Below are 19,664 nucleotides of genomic sequence, written 5' to 3' on the forward strand. Positions count from 1 at the left end.
TGCTAAGCGAAATAAGTCAGAAAGAGAGGGATAGACATAGAAAGATTGCATTCATCTGGGGGATATAAAGTAACAAAGTATGAGATTAATACCCAAGAATAGCTGAGATCAGCGCCAGGACGATTACTCCATAACTTAGAGGCCAGCGGGTATCCTAGAGGAAAGGGCAGTTCAGATAGAGAAGGGAGCACCAAATAAAGGATGTTTGGAGGATCCTCCCAGGAGGGGAGATGCATGTCGAAAGTAGACTATGGACTGAACATGTTTGCCACTCAATGCCTCTTTTGCAGACCACAACACCCAAAAGGAGAGAGAGAACACAGGGGATCGCCCTGCCACAGAGACAGGGGGGATGGGGGGATGGGGGTGGGAGGGATATTATCCATGGTGGTGGAAAATGGGCACTGGTGGAGGGATGGGTATCTGATCATTGTATAATTGAAACCAAAGCACAAAATATTGCAAATCTACAACTGTAAAAAAAATAAAATAAAATAAAGGGAAAAAATTATAAATCAAAAAAAAATCATTAAAAAAAATTAAAAAAAAAAAGACATTCAAAAAAAAAAAGTAGCTTTCCACATTAGGATAAACCAGGTGAGTGGTTTGGTCATTAGTCTAGATGCTGTTGCCTAGCAATAAATTTGGTAAAATAGAGGTAAGGGAAGCTTGCTATTATCAAAGCAAGTTGCTGTGGGCTTTTCTATGAGTGTGAGTGTGCCAGGAATCCAGAGTTACATAAAATTCAGGCTGAAAATTATTTGTAAACCTATAAAAATTTTCTTAACTTATTACCAAATCTGATACATATCTTGGTAAAGAGTAAGAAAGCTAGGAACTTCTAGGGAAAGAGCGAGTGTATTTATACAGTGGTGATTATCAGTGAGTAGATTCAGAGGAATAAACAATAAGCACAATATATAGTTAAGATGTGTTGGAAGTGTTGTTAAAGTAAACAATAGGGGCAACAAATGTGACCCAATTTATAGATCATATCTCTTGCATGTGTGAGGTCCTGGGTTATATTACTGGCCCCACTTGGCCCACCAGTACTACGAAGTGTAACTGTAATAGTCCTTAAGCATGGTGGGCATGGAAAACTTTTTAATAAAGGGAATGCTAAAACAAGCTAAGGAGTGAAGAAGATGTTCAGGGATATTATCTATCTATCTATCTATCTATCTATCTATCTATCTATCTATCTATCTATCATCTATGCATCTTTCTATCAAAAATCTATTTTTCTGTGCTGGAGTGATAGCACAGTGGGTAGGGTATTTGCCTTGCATATGGCTGACCCGGGTTCGATTTCCAGCATCCCATATGGTCCCCTGAGCACTTCCAGGAGTAATTCCTGAGTGCAGAGCCAGGAGTAACCCCTGTGCATTGCCGGGTGTGACCCTAAAAGCAAACATAAATAAATAGATAAATAAATATATTTTTCTATCTGAAATCCCATTTAATGTCCACATGCATTATTTTATATAGGATACCACAGCCTCTTGAAATATAGGTAAAGAGGTCATTATTTGAAAAGAAATTTATTTGAAAAGAAATTCATATAGGAAGAATTTGTCAGTATGGCTTTAGCATTGAACAGAGGCTAGGTACATTATTAAATAAATCTTCCAGTCTTTTGACCCCATGAAGATAAAACAAGGGATGATCTAGTTCACTTTTCTGCTACTTTGCTCAATCTTTTAATCACACAGCTTAATAATGATTACGTTAATTGTATAGACTCAATGGGACAACATAATCTACATAAGAATTCTAGTGATGTAGTTTTCATTTAATTTTTGTCCACTCTTAACATTAGTTTGGCTTTTGATTTCTCCACATGTCACACACAAGTATGATCACTATTCATTAGCATTTTTGTGAATGATTACATTTTTGGAAGGTCATGCCTGGCTGTACTCAGGGTTTAATTTGATTCTGTATTCTGGAATCACTTCTAGCAGTGTCCAGGGGATTGAATGAGGTTCTGGAGGTTTAACTAGGGTCTATCATATTTAAGGCAAACTTGTCTTATTCACTGTACTATCTGTTTCTGAGAAAAATTAAGTTTTCATATTAAAAAATCTAGAATAATACTTAAAGAGCTGAAAGTCACACTTCAGAATCAATGGGAGCTAACTGAAGTGTTTTTGAAAAAGAAATTCCACAGAAATATTTGGAAACATCTATGAATATTCTAGGTTAAATTTCTATGACTAGGGAAGGTGCTATAGCTAAGCGACAAGGGTACAGAATAGTGCAGTGCTCAACATTCTGTAAAAGCCCAGGGCACCCACATCTTCACTTCAAAGTATCACCTTTTCTGAAATATCTGAATGTCAAACTGCAAATACTATGAATGACTAGTATTCCTGAGTTTTGTTTTGAGAAACAATTAATCCCTTTGAAATTTTAATAAAGTCAAGAGTGCTTGAATATTTCCACTCATAGATCTGTTCCATCCACCCTCACATTCTGTGTGTAGTAAATGCTGACCAGTTCAATTTTCCAGATTTGTCAACTATGGAGGAGATGCACTGCTACTTGTTAAAACTCCTTTTATAAATTAATAATCGTTTTGTAGTTTAAAACCCACTTTTTTCATTCCCCTAATCCATCCTTTTCCCCCAATTCTGACACATTATGACAATAACATGACATTTTTCTCTACTGGTGTATCTGAATGAGAATCTATTTTTGGTTACTGCGCCGATTTAATTGAGTATTGTCTGTAAAATATGTCAAATGTTTGCTGTCAATGCCATACATCACAAAGAACAACAATTACAAAAAAAGAAACAATTCAGTTTATGTCTGATAATCTACTGTGGTTTATGTGTTCTGAAGTGTCATTTGCATATAATTTGATACTTATCTCGTGTTACAAAAATGTTAGACTCCTAGATCAGCAATGATATAGTTGAAGAATCTTAGCCACTTGCCAAAAAAAAAAATCCCTTGTTTTCTTCCTTCACCTCTGATTTACTTAATGCAAAGAAAGCAAATCTGCCATTTGGATGAGGGTGAGGGAACACCGCTAGCAATGTTAGAGATACAAATCACGAGTAAAGTGTAGAACGTCCTTCTCTGAATGTGAACTGCAGACAGCCCCGTTGTCTGTGGATCTGAAGTATAGACGTGGGGCTGCGTCTCAGTAGCAACTCTTCCTGAACACATTCAATTCATAGACTTGGACTTTTAGAATCAGTTCTATAACTAATAACTGTCAGACATAGCAATAGAAATAGCGTTTTCTTCCAAATCCACATAAAACAGGATATTAGACCTATAAACAAGATGCAAATAATTTATTGACTATAAGAATGAACATGCTTTAAAATAGTGTAAGACCAAAACATACATGGGAAGAAATATGATGCTAAATTGATGCTCAGATATGCTAAGATAAAGAATAGTTACATCATAAAGGTGGTATCGGAATTGGTATGGGGAATGTCTTATGGTTTGAGGAAACAGGAGAAGCAACATCCAAAGGGCCAAGATCTTATTAGATTTAAATATAATAAATGTTAAGGACACATAGTGTAAAGAGGAAATCACCAGGCTATTAAATACCAAGAGAGTTGAGGGAGATGAGTTAATATCTCAAATGAAGTATATGTGATATTGTCATACTCTCTGTGGTGTGGGTAGGAGTTCTAGAATTGAGGGTAGGTCAGGGATTTCTAAATAGGTATTTTTAAAGAGCTCTGATAAACCAAGCAGATGGAGAAAACTGCCATTCAGCTATTATGACTACTAACTAGAAGTTACTACATTGCTATGGTTCATTTCTTTAGCAAAGTTAATAAACACATTTCTGTTCTATATATTTTTTAAGTTTTTGTCATTAGGGAATATAAAAATGATCAGTTAGCAAAGAGGTTTCTAAACTTTGACTTTAGCAGCTATTGGTAAATATATGGATTAATGAAAAGAAGGAAATTAAGTGAACTTTTCTTCACTTAATTTTTGTAAGTAATTATTGTAAGAAACCACTTGTAAGTGAACCATTGGATATTATCAGAAAATCTCAGATCTACATGCTCTGAATTTTGTCTATCACCAGACTGTTTATATGCAGTATATTCATCATAATGAGAAGCTCTGGTTATTCATTTTTTCTCCATTTTGCCCCATTTATGTGTATGACCTTCCTAGTATGTTTCCCCCTTGAATACAGTCTGTCTTGTTTCAGGGATTCAATTTTAATATTATCTTGCATGATAAGTGTTTGGAGGTTTGATTATGGTACAAGTTACATTTACATCATGCTTTACAAATCTCATTCTTTAAATATAGAATGCATTGACATTCTATTTGTACAGTTCTCTGTGTGTGTGTGTGTGTGTGTGTGTGTGTGTGTGTGTGTTGTTCTTTCTATTGATTCACTGTGAGATGCAGGTACAAAGCTTTCAAGTTTGAGCTTCAATAATACGATCATCAAACACCCATCCCTTCACCAGTGCACCTTTTCCACCACCAAAATCTCCAGTATCTGCCCCCATTCCACCCCTTCCCCTGCCTGTATGGCAAACAAATTACACAATACTCTGTCTCTACTTTGTTTACATTCAATATTTCGACAACAGTCCAACCACTGCTCAAATCAGCTGAAAAGGCAGTATTAGACAATTTGTTTTACATTGCTTGTGTTATGGATAAAATATAATCTCACAGAGCTGCTGCTACACACTCAAGGAATTCTAGAATTTTAATAATTAGGGTCTGGAGAGATCTCTGTAGGGAGCCACTCGGTTCTGAGATTCATAAGTTTGTCTCTCAATCATCGCCATGTGGGAGCTTAAGTAGCTGGTGGCAGTTTGTGGGTGTCATCTCAGATTCCCATTGGAGTGGTGGTGGGGGGGGGGAGGAGAAGGTCTGGCTCCTCCCCTATTCCGTGAGGCCTGGCATTTCCCACACTGCCACCATGTACCTGGAGCTTTCCTTGAATTCTAGAAGATGGTCGCTGCAGGGATTCCTAGGGGGCAGGGGAAGGAACAGAACCTGCCTTCATCTGGAGTGGCCTGGCGAAAGTGTCCTATTGGAAAATCTGGAGGCATCTCTACAGCAAGACACTCGGTTCTGAGATTTGTGTGTGCCTCAGTTCTTTGTGTTTTTAAAGGGCTTATTTTATGTTCTCTTGAAACTCAATTTAACTCAAGTGGAAAATTTTATTTAATAAAATCATTAAATTTCTTTTGCAGACAGAGTAAATTACTGCACAAGTTGGTGGTTTGCATGGAACGGGTTTCTTGTGTGTTATTTGTGTTTGGAAAGGCAACAAAGCAAAGGCTAGTGGTTCTTATACATGCATATTTATCTGCATGTATAACAGGATTACATACAAAACTCATTATCACTCTAGGAGATGGCTCATATGTTTTGAATTCATCAGTCTGAGATAGTACTCAACCCTTTGGTATTGCAATATTTTTCTGAAGTAACACTGACAGTGATTTTGGAACAATACAAGTGTTTGAAATCTAGATGTAGAGAGCAACCTGTGTTTGAAGACAGACTTTGCCATTGATAACTTTGTGACTTTGAAGACTTTGAAAGATTACTTGCTAAACCTTGATTTGCTCATCTTTAAAATTGAGACAATTATAGTACATTTCTGATAAATTGATCATAAAGGTAATTTTTAAGTAATAGAATTCACTTCCCCTTAGTAAGCATTATACATGTTTTTGTTAGAGACATAGCTACTAAAATTCTCAAACAAATATAAAGAGCTTGTTATAGTTATCCCAAAATATATTGTGATCCTGGGACCTCTGCCTCTGTCTACACAAGAGTTTGCTCTCTGAGTGTCAATATTTTCTGCTTCTGTATAAATATACTCATCAATGAATTTAGACCTTAATATTATATAAGAAAATCTTAGTTCTAGGTATTAACCTTAATTGTATTAGGAAGCTTATTTGTATAAACAAGCTGTATTTGGAGTTTCTGGTTAGATTCTCTGAGAGATCAGAATTCCTCTCTCTAGCATTCTGAAAATATAAACAATAAGCTGAGACTTAAGGAAAAAAAAGACAAAACATAAATTCATTCACAGAATACTTTTATAGTCTGACTGAACATAACTTCAGACCGTGAATCTTGGGTCTTAGTTGGCTCATGTACTGAACTGAATTTTTCATGAAGTATTTCTAAAGAGCAAACCTGGACCACTGTCTTAGTTTAAAAACTATAAATGACAAGCAGATAATTTATTGTCTGGTAACAAAGGAAAATACCTACAACCAAATAATAAGTAAGAGAGAGATAACATATGATACAAGTAAGTTATTAGACTGTTAACATTGTATATAAATAGAATTTAATCTCAATTAAGAGATCTTGATCTTGTTCATATAGAATATGCATCAAGGTTAGCTTCAATGTCGTGGAGAGTTTTGCCAACCTTGTCTTCAATGTGCTTATGGATTCCGGTCTGATGCTGAGGTCTTTAATCCATTTTTGATCTTATTTTTTTAAATTTTTTTTATTAGTGAAACAACATAAGGTACAGTTGTAGATTTACAATTTTTTGTGCTTGGGTTTGATTATACAATGATCAGATACCCATCCCTCCACCAGTGCCCATTTTCCACCACCATGGATAATATCCCCCCCACCCCCATCCCCCCATCCCCTCCTGCCTCTGTGGCAGGGCAATCCCCTGTGTTCTCTCTCTCCTTTTGGGTGTTGTGGTCTGCAAAAGAGGCATTGAGTGGCAAACATATTCAGTCCATAGTCTACTTTCGACATGCATCTCCCCTCCTGGGAGGATCCTCCAAATATCCTTTATTTGGTGTTCCCTTCTCTATCTGAGCTGCCCTTTCCTCTAGAATGCCCGACTGGCCACTACGCTATGGAGTAATCCTCCTGGTGCTGATCTCAGCTATTCTTGGGTATTAATCTCATATTTTGTTACTTTATATCCCCCAGATGAATGCAATCTTTCTATGTCTATCCCTCTCTTTCTGACTCATTTCGCTTAGCATGATACTTTCCATGTTGTATCACTTGTATGTAAATTTCATGACTTCATCTTTTCTAACAGCTACATAGTACTCCACTGTGTATATGTACCAAAGTTTCTTTAACCAGTCATCTGTTCTTGGGCACTCAGGTTTCTTCCAGTTTCTGGCTATTGTAAAGAGTGCTGCAATGAACAAACAAGTGCAGATGTCACTTCGATGATGCAGATGTCCCACCACTGTTTTCGGACCATGAGGATTTCATCAGAAAAATCAGCTGTGAATTTTAAGGATGCTCCTTTGTAAGAGATTTATTTCTTCGATCTTGCTGCTTTCAGAATTTTGTCTCTGTCAAAGGTTTTGGTCATTTTGATCAGAATGTGTCGTGGGGTATTTTTATTCGGATTTCTTCTAGCTGTTACCCTTCGGGCCTCCTGAATGTGGTCACAAGTTTTCTTCAGCTCTGGAAACGTTGTAGCAATGATGTCTTTGACAGTTTCTTCTTCATCAAGGTTTTCTTGCTGTACCTTTGGGACTCCAATAATTCTTATGTTACCCCTCTTGGATTCATCACGATCTTCTCTTGCCATCTGTTCCCGAATTGTGAGTCTCTTTTCCATTTTCTGCTCTTTTCTGGAGATTCTCTGAACTTCATCTTCGAGCTCACTGATTCTGTTCTCAGCCGCTCTTACTCTGCTGCTGAGGCCTTCCACTGAGCTTTTCAATTCGCCTACGAGATTTTTCAGGTCTGACATTTCCGATGCATTTTCCTCATTTCTGCCTTCAGATCCTCTTGTCTTCTATTGGCATTGCTTTCCATTGTTTCTTTTAATTCCCTAAGCATCCTAAGTAGCTCCCTTCTGAATTCCTTGTCAGAGAGGTTGTCTAACACTACAGTACTGTTGGTGTCATCTGGGCTAGACTCTTCAATATGAAAGTTTGGTGGGCTTTTGCGTTGCTTTACCATTGTGAGAGGTGTGGTTTAGTCCTTCACGTTCACTGTTAGTATTCTGCTTGATATGCAGTGTGAGTTAAGATAGGCTTATGAGTTTTTGGCTACTGTGTTTCTAGTGGCTGAGCTAAAATAGAGAAGTTTCCATCTAAGAGGGTAGCTTATGGTTCCTATGGAATACGCAGTGGGAAAATATTTCATGGCTGCGTCAGCGGCCGCGGCTCCGGAAAGAGTCCCTGGCACTGGGCGAGGAGTTGGGAACGTCTCCTGGTTGGAATGAGGAGCCGTTCAGCTTGGTTGCCCAGAGCTGGGCCTCCGTGCCCGTCCCGCACAAATCAGGGGAGAAAACCGGATTTCTGGGAGATGGAGCTAGCTGTGCATGCGCAGAGAGGGTCCCAGGCCCTTGGGGGCAGGCTGTACCTGGTTGGAATAGGAGCCGTTCAGCTTGGCTGCCCAGAGCTGGGCCTCCGTGCCCGTCCCGCGCAGATCAGGGGAGAAAACCAGCTTTCTAGGAGATGGGGCTAGCTGTGCATGCGCAGAGAGGGTCCCAGGCCCTTGGGGGTGGGCTGTACCTGGTTGGAATAGGAGCCATTCAGCTTGGTTGCCCAGAGCTGCGCCTCCGTGCCCGTCCCGCGCAGATCAGGGGAGAAAACCGGCTTTCTAGGAGACTGATCTTACTTTTGTACATGGTGTTAGGTAGAAATCTGAGCCCATGTTTTTGCATGTAGCTGTCCAGTTTGCCAGCACAATTTGTTAAAGAGTCTTTCCTTGCTCCACTTCACATTTCTTGCTCCCTTATCAAAAATTAGATGATCATCTATTTGGGGGAGGAGTCATTATATTCAACCATGTTCCATTGGTCTGCAACTCTGCCTTTGTTGCAGTATCATACTGTTTTAATTATTACCACTTTGTAGTAGAGTTTGAGGTTGGGGAGATTGATTCCACCCATTTTCTTTTCCCCACCATGTTTGATAGGGTTCAAATATGGTTTGGTGACGCTACCGGTGCCCGCACGAGCAAATCTATAGGTAACAGGATGTCAAGTGATCAAGTGATCTTTTTTCCCAAAAATTGCTGTAGCTATTCTTGGGGGCTTATTGCTCCATATGAATTTCTGGAGTGTTTGATCCATTTCTTTGAAGAATATCATGGGTATCCTTATAGGGATCACAATGAATTTGTACAATGCACCTGGATGTTCACTGTTGAACTTTTCACAATAGCCAAAATCAGTAAAAAACCTGAGTGCCCGAGTACAGATGATTGGCTAAAGAAACTTTGGTACATCTACACAATGGAATACTATGCAGCTGTTAGAAAAGATGAAGTCATGAAATTTACATACAAGTGGTTCTACATGGAAAGTATCATGATAAGTGAAATAAGTCAGAACGAAAGGGACAGACATAGAAAGACTGCACTCATCTGGGGAATATAATTAACAGAATGGGAGAGAAGAACACTCAAGAATAGTTGAGGTAAGTATCAAGTGTTCTGCTCTATGGCTTGGAAACTGGCAGCACATGCCAGGGGGAAAAGGCAGCCAGATAGAGAAGAGAACACTAAGTAGAGGGTGTTTGAAGGATTCACTCAGTATTCGAGATGTGTGCTGAAAGTAGACTATAAGACCAAACACGATGGCCACTTGATACCTCTATTGCAAGCCATAACACCCTAAAGAAAATAGAGAGCAAAAGGGAATGCCCTACCACAGAGGTGGGGCGGGGATGGGGGTGATGGGATGGGGGTTGGGAGGTCTACTGGGATCATTGGTGGTGTAGAATGAGCACTGTTGGAGGGATGGGTACTCGATCATTGTATAACTGAAACCCAAGCACAAAAGTTTGTAAGTCAACAACTTTACCTCATCGTGTTTCACTGTCCTTGTCACCGTCACTGTCCTCCCATTGTTCATTGATTTGCTCAAGCGGACCCAGTAACATTGTGAGACTTGTACTGTGTTTGGCATATCGAATATGTCACGGCTGCCAGGCTTTGCCGTTCAGGCAAGATACTCTCTTGCTGGGCTCTCCAAGAGGGGCAGAGGAATCGAATTCGGGTCGGCCATGTTGGCTGTGTGCAAGGAAAACGCCCTACCAGGATGGTGTTTCACAAAAAAAAAATATATATATATATATATATATATATATATATATATAATATGCATCAGGGTTAGCCTTGCTGAGGTATTAAAAAAAAGTTATCCACCACCTTCTATCATATGTTAATTGAGAGCAACCACACTGATAGTGTGGCTTGTGATTCAGGTGGGCAAACCACTCTGAGTGACAAGTGGCAAGTGACTTTGGCAGCTAAATTTGCACATCACATAGGCAACAGAAATGTAGTTATTGTCATTTGCAAGATTGGTCATTTTACAGTGGTAAGGTGATGACAAGATGATATAAGTTGACAACCAACAGCATCTGATATTTCAATCCATGCTCCATTTGCAGTCACAATTGTATATAATTTTTATTTATTTTTAATAAAATATAGGGGTTCAGTTAAGCAAGGACTAATAGAAAGAAGAAAAGTTTATATATTACATTAAAGAACTCAATAAATATTTCTAGCCTTCCATTGGTTCCCTTTATAATTTGTGCCTTACTTATATTTTAATTATTACCACTTCCCCCTCCTTAACTTTGGAATGTGTGTGTGTGTGTGTTGGGGGGGCAAAGTGCCATATTTGAAGTCCTCATAAAAATTTTAATAACATGCAGAAGACCAATACATTTAGAGTCTTTTCTATATTCTCTACCTAATTTAAACAATATAATATGTAAAAATGGCTATTAAGGAAGACTAGGGAATTCAGATATGATGGTGGTAATCCAATGGCTTACTTGTTAAATGTTCATTATTCAAGTTCATGGGTATCTTTTTGAAAGACTCAAGATACACTTTCATTTCAATTTGAAACTCTCCTGGATGGGGGAGACTCCTAGGGTGAAGTCCAAACATCAACATCCTCATTAGCATATCCAGCTCTGCATGCAAATAACTACAGCCTTGGTGTGTGCTGGACGCCAAAGGGAATTTCTATTACTGGGATGAGCTATATTGAGGGCGACAATCTTTTTAGTGTCATTAGGGTAAATGAGGTGGTAATGGAAGTGGAGATTATAGCAACTTCAATAATTTATTTCACACTCCCCCATCAGGGTGGCTTTTGCAAACAGCTAGCGCCCTTAATTGAAATGTAAATGAATGATAAATTATGAAAAATGTATTATGAAAAGTAAAACATGGCCCAAATAAAAGATCAGGAGTGAAAGGCTTTCTGAAGTTGAGAAAATGAGTCTGAAATGTTAATTGCTTTCCGGGGAATAGCTCTCATCACCAGGGCATAGGACAGGAGACAAGAAAGGAAAGCTGTTTGACCTGTAGACTTTCAAATTGTCCACTTTCTTTTACCATTTTACTCTGGGAAAAAGTTGTGGATAGATAGACCTCTACAGCTTTCCACCAAAAAAACAAAATTCACGGAAGATAAAAAGGTATGAGAACACAAGTAACAGAAGGGTGCTGGGAGAAGCTGATAAAGATACTGAGACAAACCAGGACATAATATTCCTTAAAAAAAAATCCGTCCATTTGATGAACTAAAATAATTCAAAATTAGATACAGGACAGTAATCAGCAGCACACATGGAATTTTTAATCACCCATTTTATTTCACCACATAAAATAGATAAAATCTTTGTCTAAAAATGGAAATGCAGCACAATATTTAAAGGATAAAAATATTACAGCATTTTCTTCTTGATCCCATGAGGTTTTATATATAAGAAAAGGAATTAAGGTTAAAGTCTATTTAAAATGATCCTTGTTTCCTTTCCTTTGGAACAACATGACTTAAAACTACTTCATTTGGGACAAGAGTATGCTTGGAACTGAAATATACTTTTCTCTCTTTACTATAGCTAATAATTGTAAATTACTGGCTGAAAACAAAAAAAGTACAATACCTCACAATTTTTTGAGGTCATGAATTAATAAACAGACCAATTAGACTAATGCCATAACTAGGTTGGTTTCTTCTGGAGATTTTTGTAGATTTATTTCCTTTCTATTTTCACCTTGTCTAGGCTTCCTGTTTCTGGTCCCTTCTAATGACTCTAATCAGCTTCCTTCCTCATATCTCCTACTCTCTGCCTCTGATCCTGCAGCATATCCCTTATTGGTACGCTTATGAATATTATATTATGACATCAGTGAGTATCTGGTACAGTCTTTGATCTTAAGATCTTTAATTTAATCATATTTGCCTTTGGGGCATATAAACATAGTTGCAGTTGCCAGGCAGTAAGATATGAACATAATTACGTATCTTTTTTCAAACTATAATGTGATATTATTTTAATATTATTCATCACTGATTTCTAGGAAGATTCCAAAGTGCCTATGTTTATCTAAAACAATTGGTTGAAGTGGAATTAAAAGAATGGGAAAACAATCATGTAATTAACAAGCAGTTCTGCCTTCTCTACCTAGGGTGGCAGGAAGGGCAATTTTTTGTACGTATCATGGAAAAGGAGCTGAAGTTTTTGTTCATGTGACTCTTTTACACTCTGAACTATCAAAACTAGACATTACAATGTTAGTAATATATACATTAAGAAAGAAAAAGTGTTTTCTTCCTTTTGCAACTTTTAAATAGTATGAAGTAATATATTAAATTATTTTAGTGTCACATGGTAAAGTTTAACAGGGTTTAGAAAACTAGAGAAGGCCACACTCCCTACTAAAGAAAATTTTAAGGAGAAACTCCAACAGTAATTTCAGATATAAGATTTGAGGAGATTCAAGAGAATACTTCATCTTAGCATAAATCTGAGATTATGCCAACCAGAAATAAAAAAGAAATAATGTCAAAATAGTCTATGCTATCTCCTCCATAAGTTTTTTCTTTTTGGGGGGAGGTTGTCTCTCAAGCAGTGCTCAGAAGTTCAGGGTCTGGGTTGTTCGTGATTGTTCAGTATTCTAGGCTTAGGATGAGGATATGGTCTTGAAGGTGCCTAGTCATGCTGAAGGCACCAGGAATTACACTTCATGGTACTTGGGGGAGAAGTGTGAGGGGTGGAGTGCTGAGATCACACTCGAGGCCTAGTGCATGGAAGGACTGTGATCCAATTTTCTGAGCTGGATACCAGAAACCTTTTTGATAAGCATTTCAAAGGATAAATACTACACCCTATTTTTATTGTTATATCCTTCAAACAGTGCTTAGGAAATAATTGATGTCTTTAATCTGCGTTCTTTGGTCAGTTTGTTGCTTTTAAAGTAAACAAGTTGACATAGAGATGCCTACTATTGCATCTATTTCCTATATGGGTCCTTTAATTTTGTATGGAGTATTAACATATGAAATTCCTGATACACTTGAACTTTATTTAGCAGCTCCGAGAAGATAATAATGCATTCTCTAATGTTCTTTGGCCTGACCTCACACTGGTTTCTCACTTATTCCCACTGTCCTTAGTTTACATGACATTCTTGCTCCTTCTACTCCTTAGAAACCATACTAGTATCTCACCAGTTCTAGCTCTCAAAATTCACCCCTGTTTCTGATGCTCTGTACCCTGTCTCTTGGCTTCTTGACCTGCCCCTCAAGGTCTCTATCCCAGAAGTTGTTGGTCTTTGGGTATTCTTTCTTCTCTGTTTACATAGATGAGAAATGACATATTCCTGCTGTCTGTACCAGGCTTGGGTGAGGGGTCCAAGAGGCACTGCCCTCGTTCTGGTGCAAGCAAAGTGTCAAAGGGACTGTTGTATGGCCTCTTTTATTATTTTATGTCTTAACTGTTCCTGCCCCTAGGTATTTTTCTTTTTATCTTTATGGCTAGTTATTCCTTATATTGGTAAAATTTTAAATGGACTTGTAGGGACTGGAGCTATAGTACAGTGGGTAGGGTGTTTGCCTTGGACACGGCTGAGCCGGGTTCAATTCCCAGCATCCAATATGGTCCCCAGAGCACCGCCAGATGTAATAATTTCTGAGTGCAGAGCCAGGAGTAATCCCTATGCATTGCCGATTGTGACCCCAAAAGCAAAATAAAATAAAGGACTTGTATTAACTAGATTACCTGGTACACTCCCCTCCTCCCAATATCTCTTTAAATACAGTAATAAGTATTAAAATTCTAGTCCATATGTTTTGATCTCGATCAATACATATGTCATATGTATTGATATGTATATTTTGTTCTCAATCAATATACATATACATATTGATCGAGATCAAAATATACATACAACATACATATGTATATATATACATATATGTGGAGATAGAAAGGCTGTAGACAGCAGACTAGATTCTTAGTTTTTTGGGTTAATAAAATATAATAAGTGTGGCTCAGTTGTTTTGTCTTAATGTAGACATTTTACTTACTGACTACCTGGTATTGTATAAATAGTATCAACACATGTTTAAGTTTTCAGGTGTGAAATGGGAATTATTTCAAGGAGAACATAATACTGTCAGTGAAAATACTGGTATGCACAGACAGTAAATCACAATGCACACAGCTAATTTTGGTTTATTACTACTCATATTAGTTTTTTTTCTTTTTTTTCAGGTACGGGTTTTGTGGAATAAAGAAAAAATAACAATTACTATAAGCAACATTAGAAATTGTCAGCTTTTTATTCTAGGATCAAACATAGCTACCGGGAATAGTGAACACAGAGGTATTTGTTCCTATGGAGATAAAAGTAGAACCAAAAGGCCAAAAGCAAATAGTTCTCAATCTTGGGGTTATTATTTTAGGCATTTGAGAATCTTAAGAAAGATAACTTTTAAGAAAAAACATTACTTTATTTAGTAAATGTGTAATTATTTTACTGTAATGTGTGCACCAGTGTATGGATATGAGTGTGTATGTGATTGTAACTTGTGCTTGGGTGTATGCTTATACAAGAAAAGAAAAATAGAGTTGAAGGTGATACCATGTCTTCATAAAAGATGTCAAGATCTTAGGACACTTCTGCAGAACATGTTTAGGCTTGTTCTGATATGAAAAATTCTGTATGATAAAGTACTGATTGTGAGCAGAGAATGCAAGCATTCTTAAACAGAGGTCACCTACTGAAGACCAGTTCCCCTGTTCATCCTTTATACAACTTCTGGGTATTTGTTGTTCCTTTACTATATTTCTTTGTAGCCTGAATATGAGAGAAATCCTGTGCCTTTTACTCTCCCTTTTTGACTAACTTCAATCAACATGATACCCTCCATATGCATCCATATAGTAGCAAACAGCATAATTTCATGTTTTCTTTTGACTGAGTAATTTTCCACACTGTCTATATCTAATCATCTGTTTTTGGGCACTTGGGTTGTTTCCAGAATTTGGTTTTATGAATAGTACTAAAATGAGCATTGGAATGTGAATGTGTATTGTGTTGTGTATTTTATTCCTTAGGGTATTTTCCAATGTGTGAAACTGCTAAATCAAATGGAAGCTCAATCCCTCACATTTTTGTTTTTCGGAGAAGTGTCCAACTGTTTCCAAAAAGACAAGACAGCTGACATTTTCTCTAGCACTGAATGAAATCCCCCTTTCCCTCACATCATGCAAACTCGTATTGTTTTTGTTCTTTATCTTCGGTGTTTGTCAATCTAGCTAGTGTTTGATGAATCTTATTACTGTTTGTTCATTCCTCTGATGTTAAATGATGCAGAACATTTTTTTTTCATGTCCGCAACCCAAGTTCAATTCCTCCGTCCCTCTCAGAGAGCCTTGCAAGCTACCGAGAGTATCCCGCCCTCACAGCAGAGCCTGGCAAGCTACGACATATTCAATATGCCAAAAACAGTAACAATGAGTCTGAAAATGGAGACATTACTGGTGCCCACTAGAGTAAATTGATGAGCAACGGGAGGACATTGCTACAGTGCAGTGCGATGCCTATATGCCATCTATATGACTTTTTTTGAGGAATCTTATGTTTATCTCTTCCCCTCATTTCTATGGGGTTGATTGTTTTATTCTTGTAAAGTTCTACCAGTGCATTATATGTTTTGGATATTAACTGTTTGTCAGATGAATAGTAGGCAATTATTTTCTCCCAGTATGCCATATAAATTTTGTTTCTTATTTCTATTGCAGTGCAGAAGCTTCTTAGTTTAATGTAGTCATATCTGTTTATATCTTTGCTTTTAAGTAGTTTGGCCAATGACATTAACTCCTTGAAAATTTCTCCGATTTCAATGTTACAGTGTGGTTTGCTTATTTTGTTCTCAAAATATGTTATGGATTCAAGCCTTCTATAGTTTTGATTTGACTTTTGTGCCTGGTATTAGGAAGGGGTCTGAATTTATGATTTTTGCCTGTGACTGACCAGTTTTCTCATAACCATTTTTGAGAGCATTTTCTTGTTACATTTCATATTTTTGTTTATATTAAAGATTAATTATTGAGGTATCTGAGACTTTGTCTAAAGACTTAATTTTTTTTCCACTACTCTGAGTCTGTCCTGAAGTTGTGGAAAGAGATACCTTCCATATTATTTTTTTCCATAGAATTACTTCAGTCATATTTAACGAGTCTAAGTTAAAGTCGTCAATAGATATCTCACTGAATTCAAATGATTTGATTCTTCAGGTTTTTATAAAAAAATTGCTTCTTAATTGCATATTTAAATTGTATTAACAAATACCCAAAATAGTTCTTAACAAATCTGTGTAATACAAGGGGTAAGGTAAAGGTAAAGGCCCTCCCGTTGATCGTCAATTTGCTCGAGCGGGCCCAGTAACGTCTCCATTGGAGACTTTGTTGTTACTGTGTCTGGCATATCGAATACTCTCAGTAGCTTGCCGGGCTCTCCGAGTAATACAAGGGAAGAGGTGGAAATCCCAGGCCTTTAACTTTATTGTTAGAAAATCATTACCTAGTGAAGTGTTCCTTTCCTGGGTTTTCTGCCATCAAAAAAACTACATGCAATGAAGACATGTAGGTTGTAAATGAATGAAGAGAAGTCGGATACCAAATTTGATAACTTCCTGTTTGTACTTTCCATAATATGAATCATGGAACAAACTAAAATGCCATAACTTGCATATTCTATCCTCCTAGTGAACCACAGTCTGTGGATAAATCCTGTCTTGCATAAATTTCATTTATCTTTGTCATTTCTCTGCAATAATTATTATGATTTGTCTTCTGAAAAAAAGAGCTATTAATGTCAGTCTTAAGTGAAAAAAATAATTAAATAAAAACATTTCAAAAAATGTCACAACTGATTATAGTTCTAATTGTGCTTGTTCCCAAGTTTAGTACGACACTTTGCGCTACTTGGTAGAAACAAACCACAAATTATTGTATTTATGACATGTATTTGTAGCATAGAATTGCATGCCAAGTTCTATGACAGGCATAAAAGAATTATTTAGAAAAACTGCTCTGTTTGATGCCAATATAGTGATAATTTATAGCTGTTGGATTTCCACACCTGCTACAAATATCTTTAAGTATTTGAATTCTATTGACACCCCAATGATGGAATTGAAGAACATCATTTACCTGTGGGGAATTGTACCTCTTTTGCTGCATAATTTCTTACAAGAATCTATAAATCTAAAAATTCAGCCACTGTCAAAACTTTAGTATGGCTCTCTGAAAACAAATCCCACTACAGGACATTTTGGACGACAGATTTGGGGTCACTGTGAGAGCTGTGTTCATCGACAGATTATACCAAAGGACACTTTCAAGAAGCACACTACAAATGTGTACAATTCAGAAAGAGGGGTCCCATCCGTGCTTTTTTCAATTTACAACCGATATTCATAATTTTAGATATAGTAAATGACAATAAAATAGTTTATAAAATTAATGAGCTGGGTATTTTTATAATGTGTCAATAATTATGATGATAATTATTTTATATAATTTATTACACATACTATTTTACAAACTTCCTATCCTCACACATCTAATATCATTATTGCAATTCTGCAGGATATATATTATTGCTTTTATTTTAAGAAGGGAGGCCTGACACTCAATAACTTTATATAATTTTTCCAAAGAGCCATGAGTAATGAGAACAAGTTGACTTTGATTGAATGCTTACAATTTTTTCTGACTGGATTTAAACATCTTTTGTTTTAGGAATCAATATCCAAACCACTAAGGTGATTATTTTCTGATCTCTTATTTTGTGATTTAAAACCCCACATGCGGTGACATAATGATAATGATTACAAACCAGTCTTCATCATTGGGAGCTGTCTTTCAAAATCTATTGTTGGTCTCTAGTATCTGTGAATGAACTAGAATATAAAACATATGTAAAATACCATTTAGACTGTACAGATTTTAGGTCCTCTATGTGGACAATCACTACCAGTTTACCTTGGGACATCACCTCTACAGCCTAAAGATGTAATCTTGCTTGGAATGTCACTCAAGGTGTCCCTTCTGCATGCCAGGAGATAGGATGGATTCTGATCTATAGTGGGATAGAAAGACTGCCCCAGGATCTTGGCAGTATGAGTAAAAAGATATTTAATCTCTCTTATGTCAAATCCCAAAGTGATCTGGTTCTGGCCTTAATTTGGTTATTTTATTTACCAGCAATTCCGTATTTTGTACTGAATGCCAGATGCTACTTGAAATGTCTGATGTATTCTTACTAAATGAATTATTATTTATGTCTTATGTATGCTTACTTCATGAATCCATTTGTGAGAACTGTCTTCATGTTTTTCACCAACTTGTTCCTGCCAAGTAATTTACATATAAACTTTCTTTTTTCCCTTATATTTGCCAACGTTTTTTTTTGCACAGGTTGTACCTAAAGTATTCTGTTTTGAAACTAAATAAACTTATAAACAAAACATGATTGCTATATGTTATACTCCTTTCTTCATCCCTGCTAAACAATATATCATGAAACATTTGCATACTAGATTGAAGGAAAATGAGATACTGATGGAATAATCCTTGTAGAGATGGCTGAGGAATTTAAAGACAGATAAGCACATTTCACATTTGTTTCAAAAGTTGGTGTAAAAAAAGAAAATCACTATTATCATATCCATTTTTATTGATACTGTGGGTTTGGATAGATGTGAAACTCAGGGCAGAATAAATTATATTTAATGCTTCATCCATTGGCTTTGGTTTGAACTAGTTTAATTAATTTATCTTAGTTCATTCATCATAAATAGGGTTAAGAAAAGAAACATGGATGGAACTTTAGGGCATTGTTAAATATGTACAAAATTTATGTTGCTATGAGTGGAATACATGTATCTTTCTTTGTGACCACATAGTATTCAACTTGACATACATACTATATCTTTTCATTCACTCATGATCCGCTACCCAGCTGCCGCCATGCTCCAGGACGCTTTCCAGATGCTAGGGCTGAGACTCACACACGAGTGAAGCCCCACAGAACAAGATAAGTGGGACTCTGAGACCTTGGACTCCAGGCACAATGGACCCAGGGACAGAGATCCTCTGCTTGCTCCCAACCAACCACAGGTGATGAAGGGATTAAAACCAGGAGCCCCACCCTACCCTGCCCTGTCTGCTTTCACCAACCACCAGGGATCCAGGAATTGGATTACGTACAAAAGACCCACCCTGCCAGTATCAGATAAATACCTCACCAGCAGACCTATACCACCTCCACTACCTTCACTACCCAGCTGCTGCCACGCTCCAGGAAGCTTTCCAAACCATACAGCCAGAACATAAATTTATGTTCTTATTTTG

Source organism: Sorex fumeus, unplaced genomic scaffold (assembly GCF_029834395.1).
Source record: "Sorex fumeus unplaced genomic scaffold, SorFum_2.1 ptg000002l, whole genome shotgun sequence".
Lineage (NCBI taxonomy): Eukaryota > Metazoa > Chordata > Mammalia > Eulipotyphla > Soricidae > Sorex > Sorex fumeus.